The sequence below is a fragment of the Schistocerca nitens genome, chromosome 8 (genome assembly GCF_023898315.1).
Source record: "Schistocerca nitens isolate TAMUIC-IGC-003100 chromosome 8, iqSchNite1.1, whole genome shotgun sequence".
Classification (NCBI taxonomy): domain Eukaryota; kingdom Metazoa; phylum Arthropoda; class Insecta; order Orthoptera; family Acrididae; genus Schistocerca; species Schistocerca nitens.
The window spans coordinates 508660308-508685074 of NC_064621.1; positions in this window are offsets into that span (position 1 = coordinate 508660308).

Here is a 24767-nt window from a genome sequence, read left to right on the forward strand (position 1 = left end):
GAGTGTAGCCATGTATGGAAGGGAAACATGGACGATAAATACTTTGGACAAGAAGGGAATAGAAGCTTTCGAAATGTGGTGCTGCAGAAGAATGATGAAGATTAGATGGGTAGATCACATAACTAATGAAGTATTGAATAGAATTGGGGAGAAGAGAAGTTTGTGGCACAACTTCACTAGAAGAAGGGATCGGTGGTAGGACATATTCTGAGGCATCAAGGGATCACGAATTTAGTACTGGAGGGCAGCGTGGAGGGTAAAAATCGTACAAGGAGACCAAGAGATGGATACGCTAAACACATTCAGAAGGATGGTTCAAATGGCTCTGAGCACTATGGACTCAACTGCTGAGGTCATTAGTCCCCTAGAACTTAGAACTAGTTAAACCTAACTAACCTAAGGACATCACACACATCCATGCCCGAGGCAGGATTCGAACCTGCGACCGTAGCGGTCTCGCGGTTCCAGACTGCAGCGCCAGAACCGCGCGGCCACTTCGGCCGGCTCATTCAGAAGGATAGAGGTAGCAGTAGGTACTGGGAGATGAAGAAGCTTGCACAGGTTAGAGTAGCATGGAGAGCTGCAAAAAACCAGCCTCTGGACTGAAGACCACAACAACAACAGTCTTCGTTTTATTTACTCTTTAGATTGGCAATCATCTGTTATTTTGCTGCCCAAAGAGCAAAACTTATATCCTCCATCTAGTGGTTCAATTCTTAATCCAATTCCTGCTACATCGAATGGTTTAGTTTGACTACATTCCACTATCATTGCTTTATTCATGTTGATATTCGTCGTATGCCCTATTTTATGACACTATCCATTCCGTTCAGGTGGTGTTCTGAGTCCATTGCTAACTCCAATAGAATTATGTCATCGACGAACCTTAAAATGTCCGTTTCTCCTTTATGAACATTAACTCCCTACAAAAATTTCTCTCGCGTTTCCTATACTGCTTGCTCAGTGTACAGATTCAGTAACATTGAGGATGAGCTACATCCCTGCCTCATTCCCTTCGCAATTATTGCGAATCTTTCATGTTGTTAGCCACTTATAACTGCAGTCTCGTATCTGTACAAGTTATAGATAATGTCTCGTTCCCCGTATTTTATCCCTGCTACATTCGAAATTACAACTGTGTTCTGGTCAACATTGTCAGAACATCTTCTCTAAATCTACAGTCGCTGTAAACAGACGTTTCTTTTTCTTCGTTCTGTCTTCTGTGTAAGTCGTAGGATCAGTATTGCCTCGCGTCTTCCTACGTTTCTAGCTTCTAGCTGTTTTTCCATTCCTCTGCACTAAGAAAGTAAAAATAAAACAGTGACTGTCACAGGTCAGCAGCGTTATTCACCTGCTTAGTGGCTGCCAACTTTCATCTTTTTAAATCGTTTTCTGGCCAGTAACATTGGTTCATAAGCTATTTTGTCGAAGATCGACATTTTGAGAACGTTGCTGTGTAAAAATACGGCGTAATTCTTACAATAAAGTAAGATCAACTACCCATTTTCAGTAATGCTGTTTCTTAAGGTCAACTGGCGCTGTTACTAGCTTCGAACCGACGGGTTCAACCTCAGACGACAGTTCAAGTTCAGAAGGACACATGGCAAGTACAGCATAAAGTAGTTGCAATATCAAACGTATACAGCTATCCCATGCTAAACTGTTGCTTCGAAACCGGTAAAGGCGCTATTTGTTCTTCATGAACAGTATTATTACGAGTGGACTTCAAAAATTAAGTTCCACGTTACGAGTATTAGGCCTATGGCAGGCTAGGAAACTTGAATGCTGCGCTACACTTCAAAGTGATTCAGATGCAGGACTCTGTTTCTCAATACACTCACTATGTCTCTGTAAACAAGGTTCGGAAACTTCTACGAATAGTACATTTCGTCGACGACATTAATCCGATTCTTGGTCACGGAGCAACTCGAGAACCTCTCTAATAACGTCTTCATCGTCGGAAAATATGGAACTGCTGAGACTCTGTTCCTCGATTACCGGCTGTGGTTGATGTCGACCGCCTTCCCTTCCTGGTCAAACACCTGTGCGGCATTGGACAGATTACTGGCGCCTTCTCACTATAGCTAGACGCGAAATTGCAATTGGTCCATAAGCAACCAAACTTTCACGATGAATCTGTGAACTATATACATATTTTAGCCACAAGAACCATACTGTAGAATCATACTGTCCCACGTACTGCTCCTGTGGAGTACGTTCCCTGTGGCCACGATGCGATGCACCTGATATCCGTACAGCAGCAGAACTGTACCTGCAGGTAATCGAAAACCATATACCCTCTTTTGACAATGCACTACTCATGCTGCGCTTTTGTCTTAGCGTGGAATGACATTCGTAACTTGTGTGATCTCCCAGGTTTTATAACGTGACTGATTAGTCCTACAAAGTTTATGTTTCCATTTTCCGCACAATATTTTGACGATCGACCCTGCCGTCTTCTTCAAGTTCTGCGAGTTTGCTGTTATGTTTACTGGCCTCCAACCAGACTCTGAACTATTGTTGACCTCGCACTGCTGTTTATAGACGTTTTCGATTCCCACTGATCCCAAAGCCTTTTGATATTCTTTTGGTTTTCAGAGCTCGCACGGATATTCGCGAAAAGTAAATTCCCCTCAACATTTTCCAACTCTGAAGAACGTGATGACTGAAGAGACTTTAATAAATTGAGTGCCGGATCTCAGGTGTTATTTAAATTGAAACCTCCATCTCTGTTTATTAGATCTTCTGATATCTCCATAATTATGCTGTCACAAAGACTTGGCGTTTGTACCACGATTCTTGGCTCACTGTATTTCATTTCATGATTATATTCAAGGAATTTCTCGGTGACAGCTGATTTGCTTGTTTGTTTCAGTCGGGTTTGTCGTTCATGTTCAATGCATATCTCCTCCACGGTTGTGTAGAAATGCCACAGTCGGATGGAAGGCGATACACACCCGTCTTTCGGAGAGCTAGATCGTTTTTAACATTGTAAAGAATACTAGTTGATCTCAGTTGAGGGCAGCGAAATACACCGGATGCCGTATTTTCATAGGAAACAACCTATCTTTCCACATATTGGATCATTATAAGTTAGACAATCGATTTTTGGCTTCTCTTCTTTGGTTTCAGTCTCACTCTCTTTGTCATACATTCTTGTTTTTGATTGCGTCGCCCGTTTAACTTCGGGAAGAGTCACTTCAATGAACTTTTTAGACTCGTTCTGAGATCAACTTATTTCTAATTCGATGGGAAATATTATGAACCAGTCGGTTACGTGGAGATGGGCTATATCCTGTCGTGACGAATTTACATATGGAACACCGAAGTAAAGGTATTAGAATCGTGAAGTTAACCAACGTGTTTCTACAACTATGTGGGCGACACGTTTGTTATTGACCTCACGGTACCTGGAACGATTACTCAGTCCATCGCAACATGAAATTCACGATGGAACCAGAAAAAAAGGACATTCCCTCGACGTGTTACTTACGAGAAGAACGGACGGATCCCTGCATCACAGCGTACACAGGAAACCTGCACACACTGACTCTATCACCAAGCTTAGAGACCGCCATTCCTTGCAAAGAAATTCGGTGCTAAAGACTCTGGTCCAAAGTGCTCGAACATTTTCAGACAAGGATAACCTCGCAGAATAATTACCACACCTGCGAATAGCGTTCCGAAAGAATGGGCACTCAGATCATCAAATTCAAAGGGGCGATGCAATCAAAACCAAGAACGCATGTGAAATAGGTTGACACAGACCGAGGGGAAGCCTAAAATTGCTTATCTACCTTATGTTAGCCCAATATGTGGTAGACTCCTACGGAAACACGATATCCAGTGTATTTCGCTCCCTTCAGCTGAGATGAAAAGTATTCTTAGTAACGTGAAAGTTTATCTATATCTCCGAAAGACGAGTGTGTATCGCATTCCATGCGAATACCACATGTGTACAGAGCAATGAACGAGAGATGCAAGGAACATAAGCGTCATATACGTCTAAAACAATCAGGCAAACCAGGTGTTGCCGACACACTATTTCGAATATAATCATGAAATGAAATACGATGCGACCAGTATCGTGGTGCAAACGCCAGTTTTCTTTTACGGCATAATGATGGAGTCTAACGAAGTACGCCGCGCGGAGTGGCAGCGTGGTTTAAGACGTAATGTCACGGACTGGGCGGCCCCTCCCGCCGGAGGTTCGAGTCCTCCCTCGGGCATGGGTGTGTGTGTTGTTCTTAGCATAAGTTAGTTTAAGTTAGTGTAAGTATTGTGTAAGTCTAGGGACTGATGACCTAAGCAATTTGGCCCCTTGGGAATTCTCACACACATGAACACATTCTAACGAAGTAAACAAGTCTGAAAACCTAATTAACACTCAAATTATTAAAATCTTGCCAACTACCACGTTCATCAGAGCCGGAAAACGTTGAGGGAATTTGTGTTTCGCGAATATACGTGGCGAGCATCAAAAATCGCAGGAAGCGTCGGGTATCGACCTCGGCTATAGACAGCGGCGCTTGATCAACTATAGTTGATGATCTTTTTGGAGAGCAGCCAGCGAGTACACACAACAGCAAAACTCGCAGCACCTGAAGAAGACGGCTGGTCGCTCGTCGAGATATTATGCTGAAAATGGAAACAACAACTCGGCAGAACACCCGGGAGCACAACGTTTGTACATTGAAAAAATTAACCCTTAGTGTATAAAGTACTTTTACTCCTGTACAATAAGTTACGATAAACATCTCCCTGTATTGGCAGAACGTCGTTGCTCATGTTATCTTCTCCCGACTTATCCACTATGTTACTGGAGCTTTCTTGGTTGTGTCTCCTATCTATATACTGTGCCTGAGACCGGTGCTGGAAACATGAAGTGTAATTTATTTATTTATTAGTAGTATTTCCATGTTCAGGCCGTAGTTTTCGTCCCGGCTGTGAAACTCGTAAACACAAACCAGGGCTGGACCCTCGCCGACACGACTAATGAAGCGAGCCGACGGACAATATGGTGGGCCCGCGCCGATGACGACGCTATTAAAACGCGATTACGGGTCTGACGCTGCTGTTGCTGCCGGCATCCATCAAGCGCCCCCCTCCCCTTCCCCAGGCCCCCCTCCGCCGCCACGACGCTAATCGCGACATGTGTAGCCAGCCGCCAGCCCGTCTGCCCACCCCCGTGTTTAAACAGCTGCTGCCGCCACCGCCACCCTCGCCCGCCGCGGACAATGAATATCGGCGCTGCCTGCCATTGTGGTTGTCCGCCATCCCCCAGCGGCCGCTGCCTTCTGGGCGGCCACCCACCGCCGAAGTGGCGTTCGGGGCTGGAGATGGTCTTCCTTAAATATTGCATTGCGAATGAAAATGTGAGTCTAGCTACAAGCAGAGAACCGTAGCAGCCACTGACGGACGAAGCAAGGAAGATGTGAACGCAACATGCACACGCAAAAGGAGCGTTCCTCGGCAAAAGAAGTCTGCTTATATCAAAGTTAGGCCCCAATTTGAGAGAAAACGTTCTGCGAATGTACATATGGAGCACAACGCAGTGCAGAAGCGAATCATCGACTGTGGGAAAACGGTGAAAGAAGGGAATCGAAGCGTTTCAGGTGCATCCTGAGGGTGCTGAACATTTAGCGACCCGATAAGATAAAAGACGAGAAGGGTTTTCTGCAGAATCGTCAAGTAAAGCAATATGTAGAAAATATTGATTAGAAGAAGTGTAGGGATTACAGATTTGTTAAGACATCGGGTAAAAACTTTCATGGTACTAGATGGTGGTGTAGATTGTGAAAGCTGTACGTGAGGAACAGAGATTGGAATACATAGAAAACATAATTAGGGAATGTGGCTAATGCTACTCTGATGGAAAGAAGAGAAAAAGAAATACTTTCCACTAAACGTTCTTAATGTTTCCGTAAGTGTTCCGCATTAAATTGTTCTCAGAAAGTCTTCATTCTGAGTAGGTGGTTTCCTAGCAAGTAAGGGACGTGACTATTAATGCTCAGAACCGCAAGTAAATGTGCTTAGAATATAAATCGCTCACCTCAAAAACAGTCGTTTAACTCATTCACATGCAAAACTGTGCATCTTTCAATGAGAGACATTTGAATGATCATCTGTTCAAGCTCTAAGAGAGGCACTTTGTTGTTGTTGTGGTCTTCAGTCCTGAGACTGATTTGCTGCATCTCTCCATGCTATCCTATCCTATCCAAGCTTCTTCATCTCCCAGTACTTACTGCAACCTACGTCCTTCTGATTCTGCTTAGTGTAGTCATCTCTTGGTCTCCCTCTACGATTTTTACCCTCCACGCTGCCCTCCAATGCTAAATTTGTGACCCCTTGATGCCTCAAAACATGTCCTACTAACCGGTCCCTTCTTCTTGTCAAATTGGGCCACAAACTTCTCTTCTCCCCAATTCTATTCAATACTTCATCATTAGTTATGTGATCTACCCATCTAATCTTCAGCATTCTTCTGTAGTACCACATTTCGAAAGCTTCTATTCTCCTCTTGTCCAAAGTATTTATCGTCCATGTTTCACTTCCATACATGGCTACACTCCCTACAAATGCTTTCAGAAACGACTTCCTGACACTTAAATCTATACTCGATGTTAACAAATTTCTCTTCTTCAGAAGCGCTTTCCTTGCCATTGCCAGTCTACATTTCATATCTTCTCTGCTTCGACCATCATCAGTTATTTTGCTCCCCAAATAGCAAAACTCCTTTACTACTTTAAGTGTCTCATTTCCTAATCTAATTCCCTCAGCATCACCCGACTTAATTCAACTACATTCCATTATCCTCGTTTTGCTTTTGTTGATGTTCATCTTATATCCTCCTTTCAAGACACGGTCCGTTCCGTTCAACTGGTCTTCCAAGTCCTTTGCTGTCTCTGATAGAATTACAATGTCATCGGCGAACCTCAAAGTTTTTATTTCTTCTTCATGGATTTTAATACCAACTCCGAATTTTTCTTTTGTTTCCTTTACCGCTTGCTCAATATACAGGTTGAATAACATCGGGGAGAGGCTGCAACCCTGTCTCACTCCCTTCCCAACCACTGCTTCCCTTTCATGCCCCTCGACTCTTATAACTGCCATCTTGTTTCTGTACAAATTGTAAATAGCCTTTCGCTCCCTGTATTTTATCCCTACCACCTTCAGAATTTGGAAGAGAGTATTCCAGTCAACATTGCCAAAAGCTTTCTCTGAGTCTACAAATGCTAGAAACGTAGGTTTACCTTTCCTTAATCTTTCTTCTAAGATAAGTCATAAGGTCAGTATTGCCTCACGTGTTCCAATATTTCTACGGAATCCAAACTTACCTTCCCCGAGGTCGACTTCTACTAGTTTTTCCATTCGTATGTAAAGAATTCGCGTTAGTATTTTCCGGCCGTGACTTATTAAACTGATGGTTCGGTAATTTTCACATCTGTCAACGCCTGCTTTCTTTGGGATTGGAATTGTTATATTCTTCTTGAAGTCTGAGGTTATTTCGCCTGTCTCATACATCTTGCTCACCAGATGGTAGAGTTTCGTCAGGACAGGCTCTCCCAAGGCCGTCAGTAGTTTTAATGGAATGTTGTCTCCTCCTGGGGCCTTGTTTCGACTGAGGTCTTTCAGTGCTCTGTCAAACTCTTCACGCAGTATCGTATCTCCATTTCATCTTCATCTACATCATCTTCCATATCCATAATATTGTCCTCAAGTACATCGCCCTTGTATAGACCCTCTATATACTCATTCCACCTTTCTGCTTTCCCTTCTTTGCTTAGAACTGGGTTTCCATCTGAGCTCTTGATAGTCATACAAGTGGTTCTCTTTTCTCGAAAGGACTCTTTAATTTTCCTGTAGGCTGTATCTATCTTACCTCTAGTGAGATAAGCCTCTACAACCTTACATTTGTCCTCTAGCCATCCCTGCTTAGCCATTTTGCACTTCCTGTCGATCTCATTTTTGAAACGTTTGTATTCCTTTTTGCCTGCTTCATTTACTGAATTTTTATATTTTCTCCTTTCATCAATATTTCTTCTGTTACCCAAGGATTTCTACTAGCCCTCGTCTTTTTACCTACTTGATCCTCTGCTGCCTTCACTACTTCATCCCTCGAAGCTACCCATTCTTCTTCTACTGTATTTCTTTCCCCCATTCCTGCTAATTGTTCCCTTATGCTCTCCCTGAAACTCTCTACAACCTCTGGTTCTTTCAGTTTATCCAGGTCCCATCTCCTTAAATTACCACCTTTTGGCAGTTTCTTCAGTTTTAATCTACAGTTCATAACCAACAGATTGTGGTCAGAGTCCACATCTGCCCCTGGAAATGTCTTACAATTTAAAACCTGTTTCCTAAATCTCTGTCTTTGGTAACGCAAAAATACACGTTATTGATATAATAGTACAAAAAATACACATATTTCAACGTCATCGCTTACTGATTCATTTCCCTCTGCTTAAACTAACTATGCCATCTACACTGAAGAGCCAAAGAAACTGGTACACCTACCTAGTAATGTGTAGGGCCCCGTGAGCACGCAGAATTGCCGCAACACGACGGGACATGGACTCGACTAATGTCTGAAGTAGTGCTGGAGTGAACAGACACCATGAATCCTTTAGGGCTGTCCATAAATTCGTAAGAGTATGAGGGAGTGGACATATCTTGTGAACAGAACGTTGCAAGGCATCCCAGATATGCTCAATAATGTTCATGTCTCGGGAATTTGGTGGCCAGCGGAAGTGTTTAAGCTCAGAAGTGTGTTCCTGCAGCCACTCTGTAGCACTTCTGAACGTGTGGGGTATCGCATTGTCCTAATGGAATTGCCCAAGTCGGTAGGAACGCACAATGGACATGAATGGATGAAAGTGATCAGACAGAATGCTTGCGTACGTGTCACCTGTAAGAGTCGTGTCTAGACGTATCAGTGGTCCCATATCACTCCAGCTGCACACTCTCCACACCAGTACAGAACCTCCACCAGCTTGAACAGTTCCCTGCTGAAATGCAGGGTAGATAGATTCATGAGGTTGTCTCCATGCCCGTACACGACCATCCTCTCGATACAAATTGAAACGAGACCCGTCCGACCAGGCAACATGTATACAGTCCTCAACAGTCCAATATCGGTGTTGACGGGCGCAGGCGAAGATTAAAGCTTTTTGTCGTGCAGTCATCAAGGGAGGAGGAGTGGGCATTCGGCTACGAAAGCCCATATCGATGATGTTTCGTTGAATGGTTCGCACGTGACGCCTGTTGACGGCTCAGCTCTGAAATCTGCAGCAATTTGCGAAAGGATTGCACTTCTGTCACTTTGAACGAATCTCTTCGGACCTCGTAGATCCTATTCTTGCAGGATCTTTTTCCGGCCGCAGCGATGTCGGAGATTTGATGTTTTACCGGATTCACGGTAGACTCGTGTAATAGTCGTAAGGGAAAATCACCACTTCATCTTTATCTCGGAGACGCTGTGTCCCATCGCTCGTACGCCGACTGTCACACCACCCTCAAATTCAAATCTTGATAACCCGCCATTGTAGCAGCAGTAAGCGATCTAACATCTGCCCAAGACACTTGTTGTCTTATATAGACGTTGCCGACTGCAGCGTCATATTCTGCCTGTTTATATGTCTCTGTATTTGAATACGCATGCCCGTATCAGTTTCTTTGGAGCTTCAGTGTAAATAAGAATCTTCTTCTATTGACCTGGTAATGTTGCACAACTATTCAGTCTTCAGAGTGGAGGTGTGGGATTTCAATGAAGTGTTCAAAGGAAACTGGAAAAAGAAATACGCACTTCTCACATTCAGAATCACTTCTTCATTCAGGTAGATCATGTCAATGACATACCAATAAATACCATCGTTTCTAAATGTAATTCATGTGACGTTAGACAATAGATTGCCTGAATTCAGAAGTGATGTCGAATGCGAAAAAGTAGCTTTAATCAGACGTTCACAATGTTCTGTTCCACTTTGTTTTGACCACTTTATTGAAATGCTTTGAACAGCATATGACCCCGACGGGTTTACCCATTAATTTTAAGCGATTGCAAAAAAATGGTTCAAATGGCTCTGAGCACTGTGGTCATCAGTCCCCTAGAACTTAGAACTACTTAAACCTAACTAACCTAAGGACATCACACACAGCCATGCCCGAGGCAGGATTCGAACCTGCGACCGTAGCAGTCGCACGGTTCCGGACTGCGCGCCTAGAACCGCGAGACTACGATTGCAATTTCAAATCAAGATTTAGTTTGCAGTAACAGTGAACAAGGCTCAAAGTCAGAGAGAGAGAGAAAAGGGCGGGGGAAATGGAGATGGACAGAGACAGTGGAGGGGACGAATGGACATAGAGAAGGGAAAGGAGGAGGAGATTGACATTAAGAGGGGGAAGGAGGAGATGGAGGGAGAGGGGGCATAAGGAGATGTACAGAGAGAAATGAGGTGATTGCCACAGATAGGTGGGGTAGGAGGAGGCGGATGAGGAGGTGACGGACCACGAGAGGAGGGAGAAAGAGGTTAGGACGTATATCCAATTCATATACATAGGTAACAACTACGAAGTAATTCCGGGTTCGCTAGTGTGCTATATTCCTCGTCCTCATATGCTAGAAACAAACCATTTTTCGTAACTTTTGTTATAATTATTTCTGTATATACTTTTTTCCCGAAAGCAGACACAAACAGAGAACATCGCAGGACTAGCTGCTGTCAGCGCCTCGCCGTTCCACCTCCTCACTGACCCAATGTAAACATTACACAATACACCGACGAGTCAAAACATTATGAGCATCAGTTTAATAATTCTTCTTTCCGTTCTGTGAGTACGTTCAGTATCAAATGGTTCAAATGGCTCTGAGCACTATGGGACTTAACTTCTGAGGTCATCAGTCCCCTAGAACTTAGAACTACTTAAACCTAACTAACCTAAGGACATCACACACATCCATGCCCGTGGCAGGATTCGAACCTGCGACCGTAGCGGCCGCGCGGTTTGTAACGTTTCCTGGCAACACACACACTATTAATAAAATGAAATGACATTTAATTGTACTACGTACGCCGCTATGAAGCAATTCGTATGTACTGTAATTGTTTAACAAAAAATATTATTTAATTTTGTATAAAGGACGTTGGTTATTATTGTAATATTTTCTGTAATAATATTTTCCATGCATTTATGATAGTAATATTTCTATACTCATAATGTAATTACGAAATATGTTAATATCTGCGATGAAAAAATGTAAAGTATAGCCACAGAGGAAAATAATGTTGTAAGATTACTAAGAGATATTTATTATCAGCAATACTATAAATAGCACTACACAATGTGCATTCTTTGTCGTCTCCCTCGAGAGAGGAACCTGTGACGTAGCATTATACGAATGGGTAGACTTCTTTTGTCTGTAGCTATCTTTAGCCGCCATTAGAGGAGAAATTATAAAGGTGTGTAATTTTAATTATTGTTATGGTCTAAATACATTATAATTTATGAAAATTGTGTATTACTAATGTAAATTAGCTTGCCCATGTCATCTATAATATTTCTTTAAAGAATTTTCAGCACTTTTAGCGATTATCGTTGGTGTTGCTGGGCTGTGCCGCGACCGAACGATTTGCAGCGGCGGCACATTTAAAAAATTGTTCCGCTATAAAATTAACCAAACCCGTAAATCGGGAGCAGGTAAAATTAGCAGTGAATTACGAAATATTTTTCTTTTACAGCGATCCTGAGGCTGACTGAATTTATTACTGGTTTTACATTTGTGCATTCATAAGCGGATAATTAACGTTGAAGTTGTCAATCTGTTGGTTCTTTCAATTTCTAAAGCAAATAACTTAAACGTATAGTGAAGTGTGTTTTGTCAATGATAATTAAACGTTCAGGTCGGCTTGGCAATATTTAACCACTTTATGCTAACAGAGACAGTCTTGTGTTCCATAGCTAACGCCGGGAAAGAATTCAGTAAATATTTAAAAAACCACTGCATTTAGAAAATGTGTGCCAAGGCCGAAATACGTAAAAAATTTAATTTAAATAATTTCCAAAGTCATAAATGTTATTAATCAGTTAGTTTGAATTTATCAGCATGAGAAGGTTGCTAAGGTTCACGTAATTTTAAATGTGCTTAATTCTGTCTAAATGAATTTTTATTACCACACGTAAATAAGGGGTTCTATAACAAAGTTCGTACTGAAAGAGTAAATAACAAAAATATTTATAGCCATTTCTTCCCCATTTTCATCCATTCATTTTTTACATTATATTTTTCATCAAACTGGCGCCCAGCAACGCGGGGCCCGAATAAGCAGTGGCCACAAAATACCCATGAGATAATTAGGGAATTATTGTAGTCGAACTTCGTTGGAGAAAAATTAATAATTTTTTCATGTATTGTATGTATTGCCTAACCAATATTGTGTGGTAATACCTGAATATGATTTTTTGCATCAGAACACTATATGCCCAGAGGCAAGCTGAAGAAGAGAGCTCATTATATCAAAAAATTAATTACCTACCACAATACCAGGGGGCAGCTGCACCCAAGATAGATCACCAAAAGGTAAAGCTACAGTGTAGTTGTCCTGTGGGTAGTAAAGTAGCCTCAGTGCGGTGTTCTCGGATCATTAGTGGTGTGCTTGTTGTTAATGTTCTTTTTTAAAAAAAATAACAGGACATTTGAGTAGTTAGTCATCGTAGTATATAATGTGTTTCAACAAATGACCATTTCTTGTGTGATTATGTCAGTGAAACCTGAGTGTTTGGATATTTAGTTCAGATTTTGTTTCTTTTGTTGACTATGGTTAGATTGCGTAGTCAGAGAAATATAAACATGGATAATGAACAACAGTTAGCAAGCAGTGATACCGAGTTAGAAAGTGGGGCACAAAGTAATGTTAGTGGCGTAGTTCAGGAAGTACAGTGTGCGATTCTGGGGGCAGAAGGGCAAGAAATGTAGCCACTGCCAGCCAGTGATTCAGTTGAAAGTAGAAACACTGTGCCACCCACACGCACTAGACACGGACCAGAGAGTGGTGAGATGTCAGAAGTGCTATCATTAAGAGTTACGTTCGAGCGCATGCTCAATTTCCAAGCTACAAACATGCATGAACAAGCAGAGCGTGATCGATGCCAGCATGAGAGAGACTTGCAGTTAATGCAGTCTTTGGAAGCTATGCAAAGTGAGATTGTTGGTTTGAGTCAAAACTATGAAACCATACCCAAAGCGGTGCAAGAACTGAGCGAAAGAGTAGATAATATCCAGGTGGCTAACGCCAGTATCGTAGATGAAATCAGTGTACTGGCTAACAGGACGGAAAAATTAGAAATTGACACAAGTCAAGCAATAGAGCAGAAAATGTCCAAACAGGCGAACAAAATTGAAAAGGAATTTACGAACTGGTTAGAGGCAAAAAGACAACGACCTTAATCAAAAAATAGACGAGAAGGTGCACGCCGCGATTGAGGCCAAAGACTTGGGCTCCAGTGCGGAAGTGCAGGACCTAAGAAGGGCGGTGCGCACTGACATTCCGCTGTGGCAGCGGAACGTCAACCGACGTCTTGCGGAGCTGGGAAACAGCTTGTTGCACGGCGACGTACAGGCGTGTGTGACGCCAGCCAGGTCCAACAATGATAGGCATATAAATACAGCAGTGAAAAATTGCGACTGCGAGACAGAACAGGCAACCAATGTTAGCGAAACAAACAAATGTCACTCCAAAATAGTGATTGAAGAAAGCCTAATTAAAAACCGACAGTTTCAGATCTTTACAACGGAGAAGAAATCTGTTCACCCTGTAGTATTTATAAAGGGATTTAGAATCATTTTGCCTAATGTTTGGAGTCATACACAGAAAATACAGTTCGTTATGTCTTACATACTGCGAGGTGCCGTATTATGCGAGGTGCCGGGGCTAGTAGTGTATTTATCACTAAATTCTACTAGAATCCACATGTGTAAATCATGCTCTAAGCCCCCCCTATTCTAACTCCGACTTTTGCTGTTGCACAAGGATAAAACAAATACGCGAACTGACTCTAATCAACCCTGCTAGTGGAGTAGAAGAGAGTTTGGCACCTGCAATAATTTAATTTGATAAATAAGTTAAATAAACAAAGGTTTCATTAGCATAGTGAGGAATGATAGGGTTGCTCTATTGATTAACAGAAAGAAAGTTCTGTCCAAAATAACAATATGATTTATTAAGATTAAACGCAGAATAGTAAAAGAGACACAGGAAATATAAAACATCAAATCGGCTAAAATTGGAGATTCATACAAACACAGTAAAGGTGAAGTTGTCCCTAACTTAGATCTTGAGGTTTAAGACGAAGTGGTATGTGGAGCCAATTCCTTTCCACTCAAATCTCAAGAGAGACACACAGCTAACCCAATAGTAATTGCTGCTACTCGAAACTGAACAAAGTTAGAAAAGGATGAACAGGCGCGCTCTGCTGAGCTCTGATTATCACCTAGGAAAATCCCTATCTGCCGGTGCTGCGGACGTACATTACCAACAGTCTTCTTATCTCCCAGAACACGATCTGGCGTACCGCAGGCGAGGGCTGGTTGCTCCGACGTCCTCGACCGAAAGGCGACTGCTGACTACTCAGAGCACCCGCACAGGCCGAACACCGAACATTCCCGCCCCCACGACAGTGGCCGTGGTTACGTTCCAATCAGCTACTCGAAAACCGGCGGAAATTCCACTCCATTGCCGGAGCACTACCATTCCACCAATGGAGATTCTTGGCGCCAATTTCTGTGCTGATTTTGCAGAAAGTGCGGGAATTTTCCCGCCACAACTGCGTGGGTACACAAGTCATTCCCACGCCTCGCTGGTAGCCCGCCAGAAAGTGTTTTCGCAAAGTTTCTCTGAAGTAACGGAACCTCTAGCCCAGCCGCTACTTCACACCCCAGCGGGCGTGTCTCTTGACAATGTCGGCGTCTGAAAAGCATTCACTCGACTGCCTCACACACGTCGGCTTAACTCTCTCCAGTTCCACCGAGCCCGCCTGTCACCGGCCCACCCGGGTGACGAGAGACGCTGCGTGGGAAGTACGCGTGTTAAGGAAAAGCAACCCTCCACCGCATGCAACTAAAGAGGAGAATCGTAAGATAGAAATATGAGAGGGGGCTCATGCCACCTCTCATTGCCCCTACGCCATTTTAGATTGTAATTGGTGAGCGGTTGGCTCACTTAGGAGCAAGGTAGTGAGTCAATCGCCCAAGAACAATCTTACAAAGTGACTCCACATACCGCACTCTATAAAAAAGATCATTGCAACTGAAAAATGCAACTCATAGAGGGAGGATTATTTATGATGTAGCCAACTTCACCTTCTTAATATGGAACACTAACACTCACATCACACATCCATACCCAGGGAGCCCCTTCCAAACACCGATTCACGCAGACATTCACTCTCTAAATATGGCCCGGGCATCTGAGCCAAATATGGAGCAGTTTATTCTTTACAATCAGAGTTGGAGTGCTCCGCAATTAAATGCCCAAGATGTTACAACAATTTTAATCATTAAACTAACCTGACCTCACTCACACATGATAATATTTAAGTTAACAATCTCTTTGTGAGTTTTCAGAATCTAGTTACAACCTCCGATTCATTCTGTCTCCCTGCAGCAAGAATAACCTTTACAAAATGTTCCCTGAACTGATGGTCCATTCACAATGACAGTGGTGGTATCTGCTTCAGTTTATGGGGACTTCAGGCACACTGTTAGCATACACACAACAATAAACACAAAATACAAAAAAAACATGATGTGGAGAACAATACAGTAATCTGTAATAAGAATTACAGTGTAAAACACAAACGCATACAAGGTATAACATACATTACAGAAACAACATAAGAGAAAGAAATTTAAGAAAAACAAAAAAAACAAGGTTCATGGGGCATCAAATTGTGCGTGCACATTGCACAAAGTTCACGACTGTGCTGAGAATGAGGCACTAAATCACATTGTTAGAAATATCCGTGGCACTTCACTGATTCCACTGTACTGACATCACATAAGGCTAAACGTCGGTTGTAGTAGCTACGTTGTGGCAACAGCAATAGGGAGTTCTGGAGTGTCTGCAGTACGCTGTTGAGATTGTAGTCAGACCCACGCATATGATCACGGCAGTACGGTAGGAAGACACAGTGATAGGTTCTCCTCACGTCGATTAATTGTCTCTGAGATCTCCTTGTTGGGATACATCACTAGTCTAGGTCTCTTCTCTCGCTGGACAGAACTTTACGTTTCCCAATATTGCAGTTCGACGAGGGATGATGGCACGTGGAGTGACTCCACAAGTGTGTGAGGTCATCCATACAGGATCGAACTAGGAGCGACTATTGTTAAAAACTGCTCTCTAATAGAGAGGAGAAGTAAGACATGAGACCATACATTTGTTAGTGTGGCACGATACTGCTTTGTGTATGCAGATCGGCCAATGCTAGTGAGTTGTAAAAACCCAAACAGGTGAGTATAGAGCGTCCCTTTCTGTCCTGAGGCACATGAGGCGCAGGTTCTGACACGATATGTGATGTTCTTCGTGTACTCACGACAACGTGGTCTGCCGCAGGGAATCCCTCCAAGCGGCTGCCGCGTCCGGAGAGCTAGCAGGCTGTCGCGTGTCAGGGTCAACGGCCAGCCCCACTTTCGCTTGTGGCGGGGCGAGGGTCCCGTGTAATCCCTCAGGTAGGCAGCCGGGTGACTGTCAGCGTGTAGGACGGGACGCTCGCCCTCTAGCAGGTAGCCGAAGACCTCTTGTTTTTGCGCTGGCTGGCCTCTGCATTGCCACGTTCCTCATCATCTGTACAATTCTTACAAAAGTCTTATGCCTAACTTTTTCCCATGACCTTCTATGTTATAATAAATTTACATAATGAAACATTGATGGTCTGTCATTTCAGACACTCTTATTTTACTTTTATAGTTATTAATCTATGGCAATCATTATAACATCTAATCTAGACATGGAAATAATTTATTTTGATATATGTGTAGAGACCGATCTCAGTATGTACATGGTGTGTGATAACTGATGCTTTGTAATGGATGAACAACTAAATGTGCGGGCCCGCACTAATATTACTATTAATTATATAGATCGACAGTAGACATGCTTCAAGAATTAACTACCATATCCCAACGATCTACATTCTACGTCTTTTAATTAAATTATGTTGTTATGCAGGTCTAAGTTTTACTGTGCTATAAGGAACATGCAACTACGCTACTTTCGCTCGCCCGTCGTCCCTCCATCTCGGGTCTGTGGTTTGGTGACCTGAAAAATAGCAACTCAACAGGCGCGCGCCACACTTGTGGTAGAAAACCCCCACAATATTAATCTAGTTATTGTTAAATCCTACAGTTTAACTTATCCTAGTATCGTACTTTCCCTTTTATTTATTTATTTATTTATTTTATTTTATTTATTTATTTATTTATTTATTTATTTATTTTTTTTTTTACCTTATACAATACCCTTACATAGTTCCTGTTACGCTGAGATGTCTTGCTGCTCGCCGCTATTGACGACAGTGATGTGCGCGCCGTACGACATGACCTCCGAGTTTTCATTACGCCTCACTGAAACTCCAGAGACTGGGTTAGCCATGGCTATACACGACAATAAATTTATAGTTGCAACTTCCTTCTCTATGTGAAGCGGTTTTCGCGATCGAAGTACCTCTTTCCAGAAGCAATGTAATATGACCAAGCCAGGACTGGTTCCTGTTGAGGATTCAGACACCCAACACACGCCAGCTACACAGTATGTCACGAATATCCAAGTACAATTCCTTGGTGATTCATCTGTGACAAAAACGAGCAGCACGCTAAATCCCCAACCAGCACATTAGCATGGTAGGCTTTTATGCCCTCATTTCTCTCGTCTAGGGCACCATTAGAGTCAAATGCTCACAGGTTCACCCCGACTTGCAAGACAACGATACCGGCGCAGCTCTGCAAAAACTATACTGCCCATATTCACCCTCGAAATCGCGCAATATACCACAATCGTGCAGTGCACTGACGCGTGCCTGCAAGCATTGGTATGAACGTCTCACGAACTGGTTGTGGCCGCTATGGAGCGTATCACGACCTCTCAGAACGCTTCTAAGAGCACGTTCTTGTATGCGCCCGTTTGTGCGACGTCTCGTCACTCATCCTTATCCCTTAACATGGACACCAGATAGGAAAGGACAAAAACATTGCTCATGAAAAGGTAGTGTCTCCTACTCCATCGACATTGGAGATCGCAAACATAAACAAAAAGAGGATAGCAGCAGTAAATTCTTATGCAAGACAACGCAGCGTGTTAATACTTTAGCAATCTTAATCTATTAATGTAACGATTATTGTTCCCCGAAAAAAGGTTCATATCTTTGCCTATTCTACTATGTACATTTCTTACACTACTACTATTCTACGAACTCCTTTATGTGAGAGAAGTGGTGGAGTCCTATGGACTAGCGTCAATCCCTTCTTAGACTCCCCCTCCTCTGACGTGCATTAGGATTTGGAGGTCTAATTTCAATCTCCTGGTTCTCCTGTTGTCCTTGATTTCGCTCCCTCCAATTACGGTCGCTTTGCCGTTCGTCATTCCTCCTGTCCCAGATTGCTTGTCTGGATTGACCCTGTTCCCTGACGTTCTGGTTTCCGTGTCTCTGGTTACCATAACCTTGAATAGCGTAACCTTGATCTCGGTAACCCTGGTTTCCTAACTGACCAGTGCGACTATGCGATCTGTTGTCGTCTTCCCTTGCTGGCCCGTGGTATTTGTTATTTTGCGCCTTCTTCCTGTCCTTTGCGTCTTGTTTATCGAAGACTACTTCGAGTTCGCGCAGTAGACTCTTGAATGCATCTATGTCAGATCCACACTTCCCGACAAGTGTCTGTTGATACCTAACTGGCAATTTCGAAAAGCAAAATTTAATAATTTCTCCGTTGCTGTATGGACTATCTAAAAACTGATTCTTCTTGAGTAAGTCATCAAAAAATTTGGTTGCGCTCTTATGCCCGGACACTTCCAGTTCAGGACAAAATATTATTTCCTCTTTAATCCTGTCTTGCGTTTCCTTTGACCAGTAGGTCCGCAGGAATGCACCAACAAATTCCTGATAAGTCCGACACGTCGCTGCCACGCCCCGCATCTTTTCCGCGGCTTGGCCTTCGATGTGTCCACACATGAATTCTAATTTGGCCTGGGTTGGCCATGACGACGGTAATGAATTAGTAAATTGCATCACCCAGCTCTTCGGATGCATCGACCCTCCATTATCTTTGAACTTCTGGAATTTGAGTATCGACAGGAAGTGATTGTGATCAAAATTCTGTCCGATCCTCGCACTGGTGTTGTCAGACGTTTCCGATACTTGCACGTCTGCGGAGTGTCCTGATCTATCTTGCTGATAACTGTGATGTGCTACGTCTGTATCACAGTGGAAGTGGCATTCAGCATTCACTCTTCTAAGTGGGCTGCAATTATTGGAGCTATTACTCGCTGTTTCTGCGTGTGCATTGTTTGTTCCGCACGCTGTCACTGGGCTAGAGCACGGCGGGCTTTTCCTCGGAGACACAATCCTGTGTGCTCCATCATTGGTATCCGAACGCGCAGTGCTCGTGTGCCCATTTCGCTCTAGTTTTGCTATCCGACTCTCTACTTCTTTCATTCGTTTCGTGATGTTCGTAACCGCAATATTACCTTGAGTCTTTAAGGCCGCTAGGGATTTCGAGTGGACTTGTGTCGCACGTCGCAAGCGCCCTGCGAGTTTAGAAGTTACTCTTGCGATTTTCATTGCCCCTGTTGCTGCAGTTTTGGCTAGGCCTGCTACTTTTTGTGCTACCATTGACATTTGTTTTGCTTCTCCACATTCTTTCTTTATTGTTAATAATTCCCCACGAATTGCCCCTATATGCGAGATTATTGCCTCAGTGTCCCTCTTACGCTGTTCGTCAGCTTCTTCCTTCTCCTTCTTACGCTGTTCGTCAGCTTCTTCTTTCATTGATCGTAGGAAGCTCAGTATTGGGTTTACGTCATCTTCTTGATCCTCTTCAAACATGGGCGATGTAACTCTGGACACCTGGGCGCTAGAGCTCTGACGTGACCGAGCTGGCCTCTGTCTGCACTCGTTCGTTTGACTATAAACTTCTGCTACCGTCTCGACCTGTGTGCCTGTCTCTGTTTCATCCTCTACTTCACTATCATAATCACGGCCGCAACGCTGCTCTGAGATCGCGTCCAAATCACCTTCCTCATCAATGCCCCTGGCGTCCTGTCCTGCTAAAAATGTTCCCATCTCATCTCCGAACCTATTCCCGTCAGTAAACTGCCCCTTATCCATTATGCTATCCTCTTTTGTTTTAGCTTCGCCCGATAATAGTCGTGCCTTACTTCTCGTTATCATTCATAAAAACAAATTCATCTAAAATGCACAATAAAATTAATCTACTCCATATATTTTTTTACACATAAACATAAAATTTCAACAACGCTGTTCCAACGCTGTAATCACAAACACAATTTGATGTGGTACAGAAACCGCACACAAATCCGACAAAGTGCGATGCGGTACAGACACCACATCAGCGAAACACAGAAAAAACAATGAACAAAAAAATATATACACTGAAAACAAAAACTGTAGTCATGCGCCGCTACTTAAAACTAAACGCGGAACTACCAAAAAAAACTTGGGTATTAATCATTAAAAAATAGAGAGAAAAAAAATTGAATGTTCCTACTAAGAATCCTGTTTGTTTATCAGAGATTCACAGGAAAGATCCGAGGCCAAGGGTCGCCATATTATGCGAGGTGCCGGGGCTAGTAGTGTATTTATCACTAAATTCTACTAGAATCCACATGTGTAAATCATGCTCTAAGCCCCCCCTATTCTAACTCCGACTTTTGCTGTTGCACAAGGATAAAACAAATACGCGAACTGACTCTAATCAACCCTGCTAGTGGAGTAGAAGAGAGTTTGGCACCTGCAATAATTTAATTTGATAAATAAGTTAAATAAACAAAGGTTTCATTAGCATAGTGAGGAATGATAGGGTTGCTCTATTGATTAACAGAAAGAAAGTTCTGTCCAAAATAACAATATGATTTATTAAGATTAAACGCAGAATAGTAAAAGAGACACAGGAAATATAAAACATCAAATCGGCTAAAATTGGAGATTCATACAAACACAGTAAAGGTGAAGTTGTCCCTAACTTAGATCTTGAGGTTTAAGACGAAGTGGTATGTGGAGCCAATTCCTTTCCACTCAAATCTCAAGAGAGACACACAGCTAACCCAATAGTAATTGCTGCTACTCGAAACTGAACAAAGTTAGAAAAGGATGAACAGGCGCGCTCTGCTGAGCTCTGATTATCACCTACGAAAATCCCTATCTGCCGGTGCTGCGGACGTACATTACCAACAGTCTTCTTATCTCCCAGAACACGATCTGGCGTACCGCAGGCGAGGGCTGGTTGCTCCGACGTCCTTGACCGAAAGGCGACTGCTGACTACTCAGAGCACCCGCACAGGCCGAACACCGAACATTCCCGCCCCCACGACAGTGGCCGTGGTTACGTTCCAATCAGCTACTCGAAAACCGGCGGAAATTCCACTCCATTGCCGGAGCACTACCATTCCACCAATGGAGATTCTTGGCGCCAATTTCTGTGCTGATTTTGCAGAAAGTGCGGGAATTTTCCCGCCACAACTGCGTGGGTACACAAGTCATTCCCACGCCTCGCTGGTAGCCCGCCAGAAAGTGTTTTCGCAAAGTTTCTCTGAAGTAACGGAACCTCTAGCCCAGCCGCTACTTCACACCCCAGCGGGCGTGTCTCTTGACAATGTCGGCGTCTGAAAAGCATTCACTCGACTGCCTCACACACGTCGGCTTAACTCTCTCCAGTTCCACCGAGCCCGCCTGTCACCGGCCCACCCGGGTGACGAGAGACGCTGCGTGGGAAGTACGCGTGTTAAGGAAAAGCAACCCTCCACCGCATGCAACTAAAGAGGAGAATCGTAAGATAGAAATATGAGAGGGGGCTCATGCCACCTCTCAATACAAGGAGATGCTGCATTATGGGCAACCGAAGCAGCTGACAGTTGCGACACATATGAGCAATTTGAAAAGGCATTCTTGGCCAAATATTGGTCAACATGTATTCAGGAGAGATTACGGAAAGAGGTATATAATCCAGAACCGTATTCTCCACGATTAGGCAATTTGCGAAAATATTTTGAGAAATACATTAATAAGACCCGTTACTGGGACGAGCAGATTTCATCCCGGGATTTGATGAGACTTTTGAAATCACACTTGCCCCCATACACATAAAGGAAAAACTTATACACGTACCGGAGAACGACATGGAACATTTCTTGTCTGTTCTGGACTCAATTGACCTGATTCAGGAGGATGTTGAGGCAGCCTCTGAACAGGCTAGAAGTAACGGAAACGGTTACAGAAATGGTCGAAATAACACGCCTCCACCAAATAATGGAAACGGTGGAGGTAACAATAGGAGACAAGATTATGTACAAAACGGGAATAGAGGGAGACCGGAACGGCAATAGTCCGCCGGTGAACAATGACCGGAAAAGGAGGTTCGATGACCGATATGAAACAGGCCCACCAAGCAACAGCAGATGGAAAAATGCCAGGGGGCCGTGGAACACCAATACCTATAACGATGCAAACCGAACTTGGCCACAGAACCAGAGGCCCAGTCCGGACCGGCAAAACAGTGAAAGATATGACAATAAGTTCTGTGTAGTGCACAATTTGATATTTTTGAACATTTGAAACAAGTTTCCACCATTTTAAAATGTTATTAAAATATGACTGTTTACGTATTCTTCGATATAGATAACTCCACCACTTGCAAATATTATGAGGTAAGTCATAATTATACGCTGACGAGCCAAAACAATACGACCACTAAAAGGCCGCATGTCGGTCTCCCTTTGGAGCGCAACACAGCAACGTATATGCGTGGCTCGGACTCAAAAGTTCTACGGAGGTTTCTGGATGCATCCGGTATCAGATGTCTAGACACCTTCGTCTTTTCGTAAGCATTTAACCAGGTTTAGTTATGGGTTCTGCTGTTCTCAAGTTTTGACAAATTTATTTCCTTTAACTTGTGGCCTGCGCCCTCGTTACCTAAGGGAGGGAAGTCTCGTGCGCCATATGTCTGCGAACTGTTAACTGTTTGTGTATCGTTAATTCTGAGGCAGAAACTGGGGGCCAGCCCAGCATTTGCCTAAACGAGCGTGGGAAACGGTCTAAGAACCACATTCAGGCTGAGCGGTGCACCAGCGCCGCGCGGGTTTGAGCCTGAACTGTCCAACAGTCCGTCTCAGAAACCAGCGCGCTGCACGTTACGCTGCACGGACAGATCACCAGATGTTCACGCATAGGCCACGCAATTCCCGTAAATTACTAAAGGTGGTTTGCGGGCCCGTTTATAGCGCCTGATAATTTACTAGATGTGTTGCTTTTGGTTCAGATCCATCGGATTTGTTGAGTAAGACATCAACGTGCTTTGACATAACGCCTCTCAGACCACTCTAGCCTTGTGACACGAACAGTTATCCCCCTGGAAATGGCCACTGACGTCAGGGAATATAGCATGCATGATGGGAAGTAGGTGGTTCGCAACGTTGTTGTAGTTGTTGTTGATGTCGTCTTCAGTCCAAAGGCTGGTGGGATACAGCTGTCCATGCTACTTTATACTGTGGAAGCCTCCTCATCACCGAATAACTACTGCATAATACATCATTCTGAATCTCCTTACTGTATTCATATGTTTGTCTCCCTCAACGATTTTTCCCCCCTTACACTTCCCTCTACAACTAAATTGTTGATCCCATGATGCCTCAGAATGTGTCCTATCAACCGATCCCTTTCCTGTAATCAGGTTGTGCCACAAATTTCTTTTCCCTCCAGTTCTATTCAGTACCTCCTCATTAGTTACGTGACCTACCGACAAATCTTCAGCATTCTTCTGTAGCACCACATTTCAAAAGCTTGTATTCTCTTCTTGTCTAAACTGTTTATTGTCCATGTTTCACCTCCTTACGGACTATACCCCATACAAATCCTTTCACAAAAGACTTCCTGGTACTTAAATTTATACTGAGTGATAACAAATTTCTCTTCTTCAGAAACTCGTTTCTTGCCATTGCCAGGCTACCTTTTATATCCTCTCTACGTTGGCTATTACATGTTATATTGCTGCCCAAATAACAAAACTCGACTACTACTTCAAGTGTCACGCTTCCTAATCTAAAACCCTCGGCATCATATGATTTAATTATACGACATTCATTTACGCTTGTTTTTCGTTTGTTGATGTTCACCTTACATCCTCCTTTGACGACAGTTCCATTCCGTTTAACTGCTCTGCCAAGTCCTTTTCTGTGTCTCCACAGAATTACAATGTCATCAGCGTACCTTAAGCTTTTATTTCTTCTCTCTGTACTTTAATTCCTACTCCAATTTTGTCTTCGGTTTCCTTTACTGCTTTCTCAGTCTGTATATAGAATATGATCGGGGATAGGCTACAATTCTGTCTCCTCCCTTCTCAATCATTCTCGATTACATGCACGTCGTTTCTTAAAACTGCCGGCTGGCGAAGTTGTAAATAGTCTTTCGGTCCCTGTATTTTACACCTGCTATCCTCTGAATTTCAAAGATAATATTTCATTCAACATTGTCAAAAGCTTTCTCGAAGT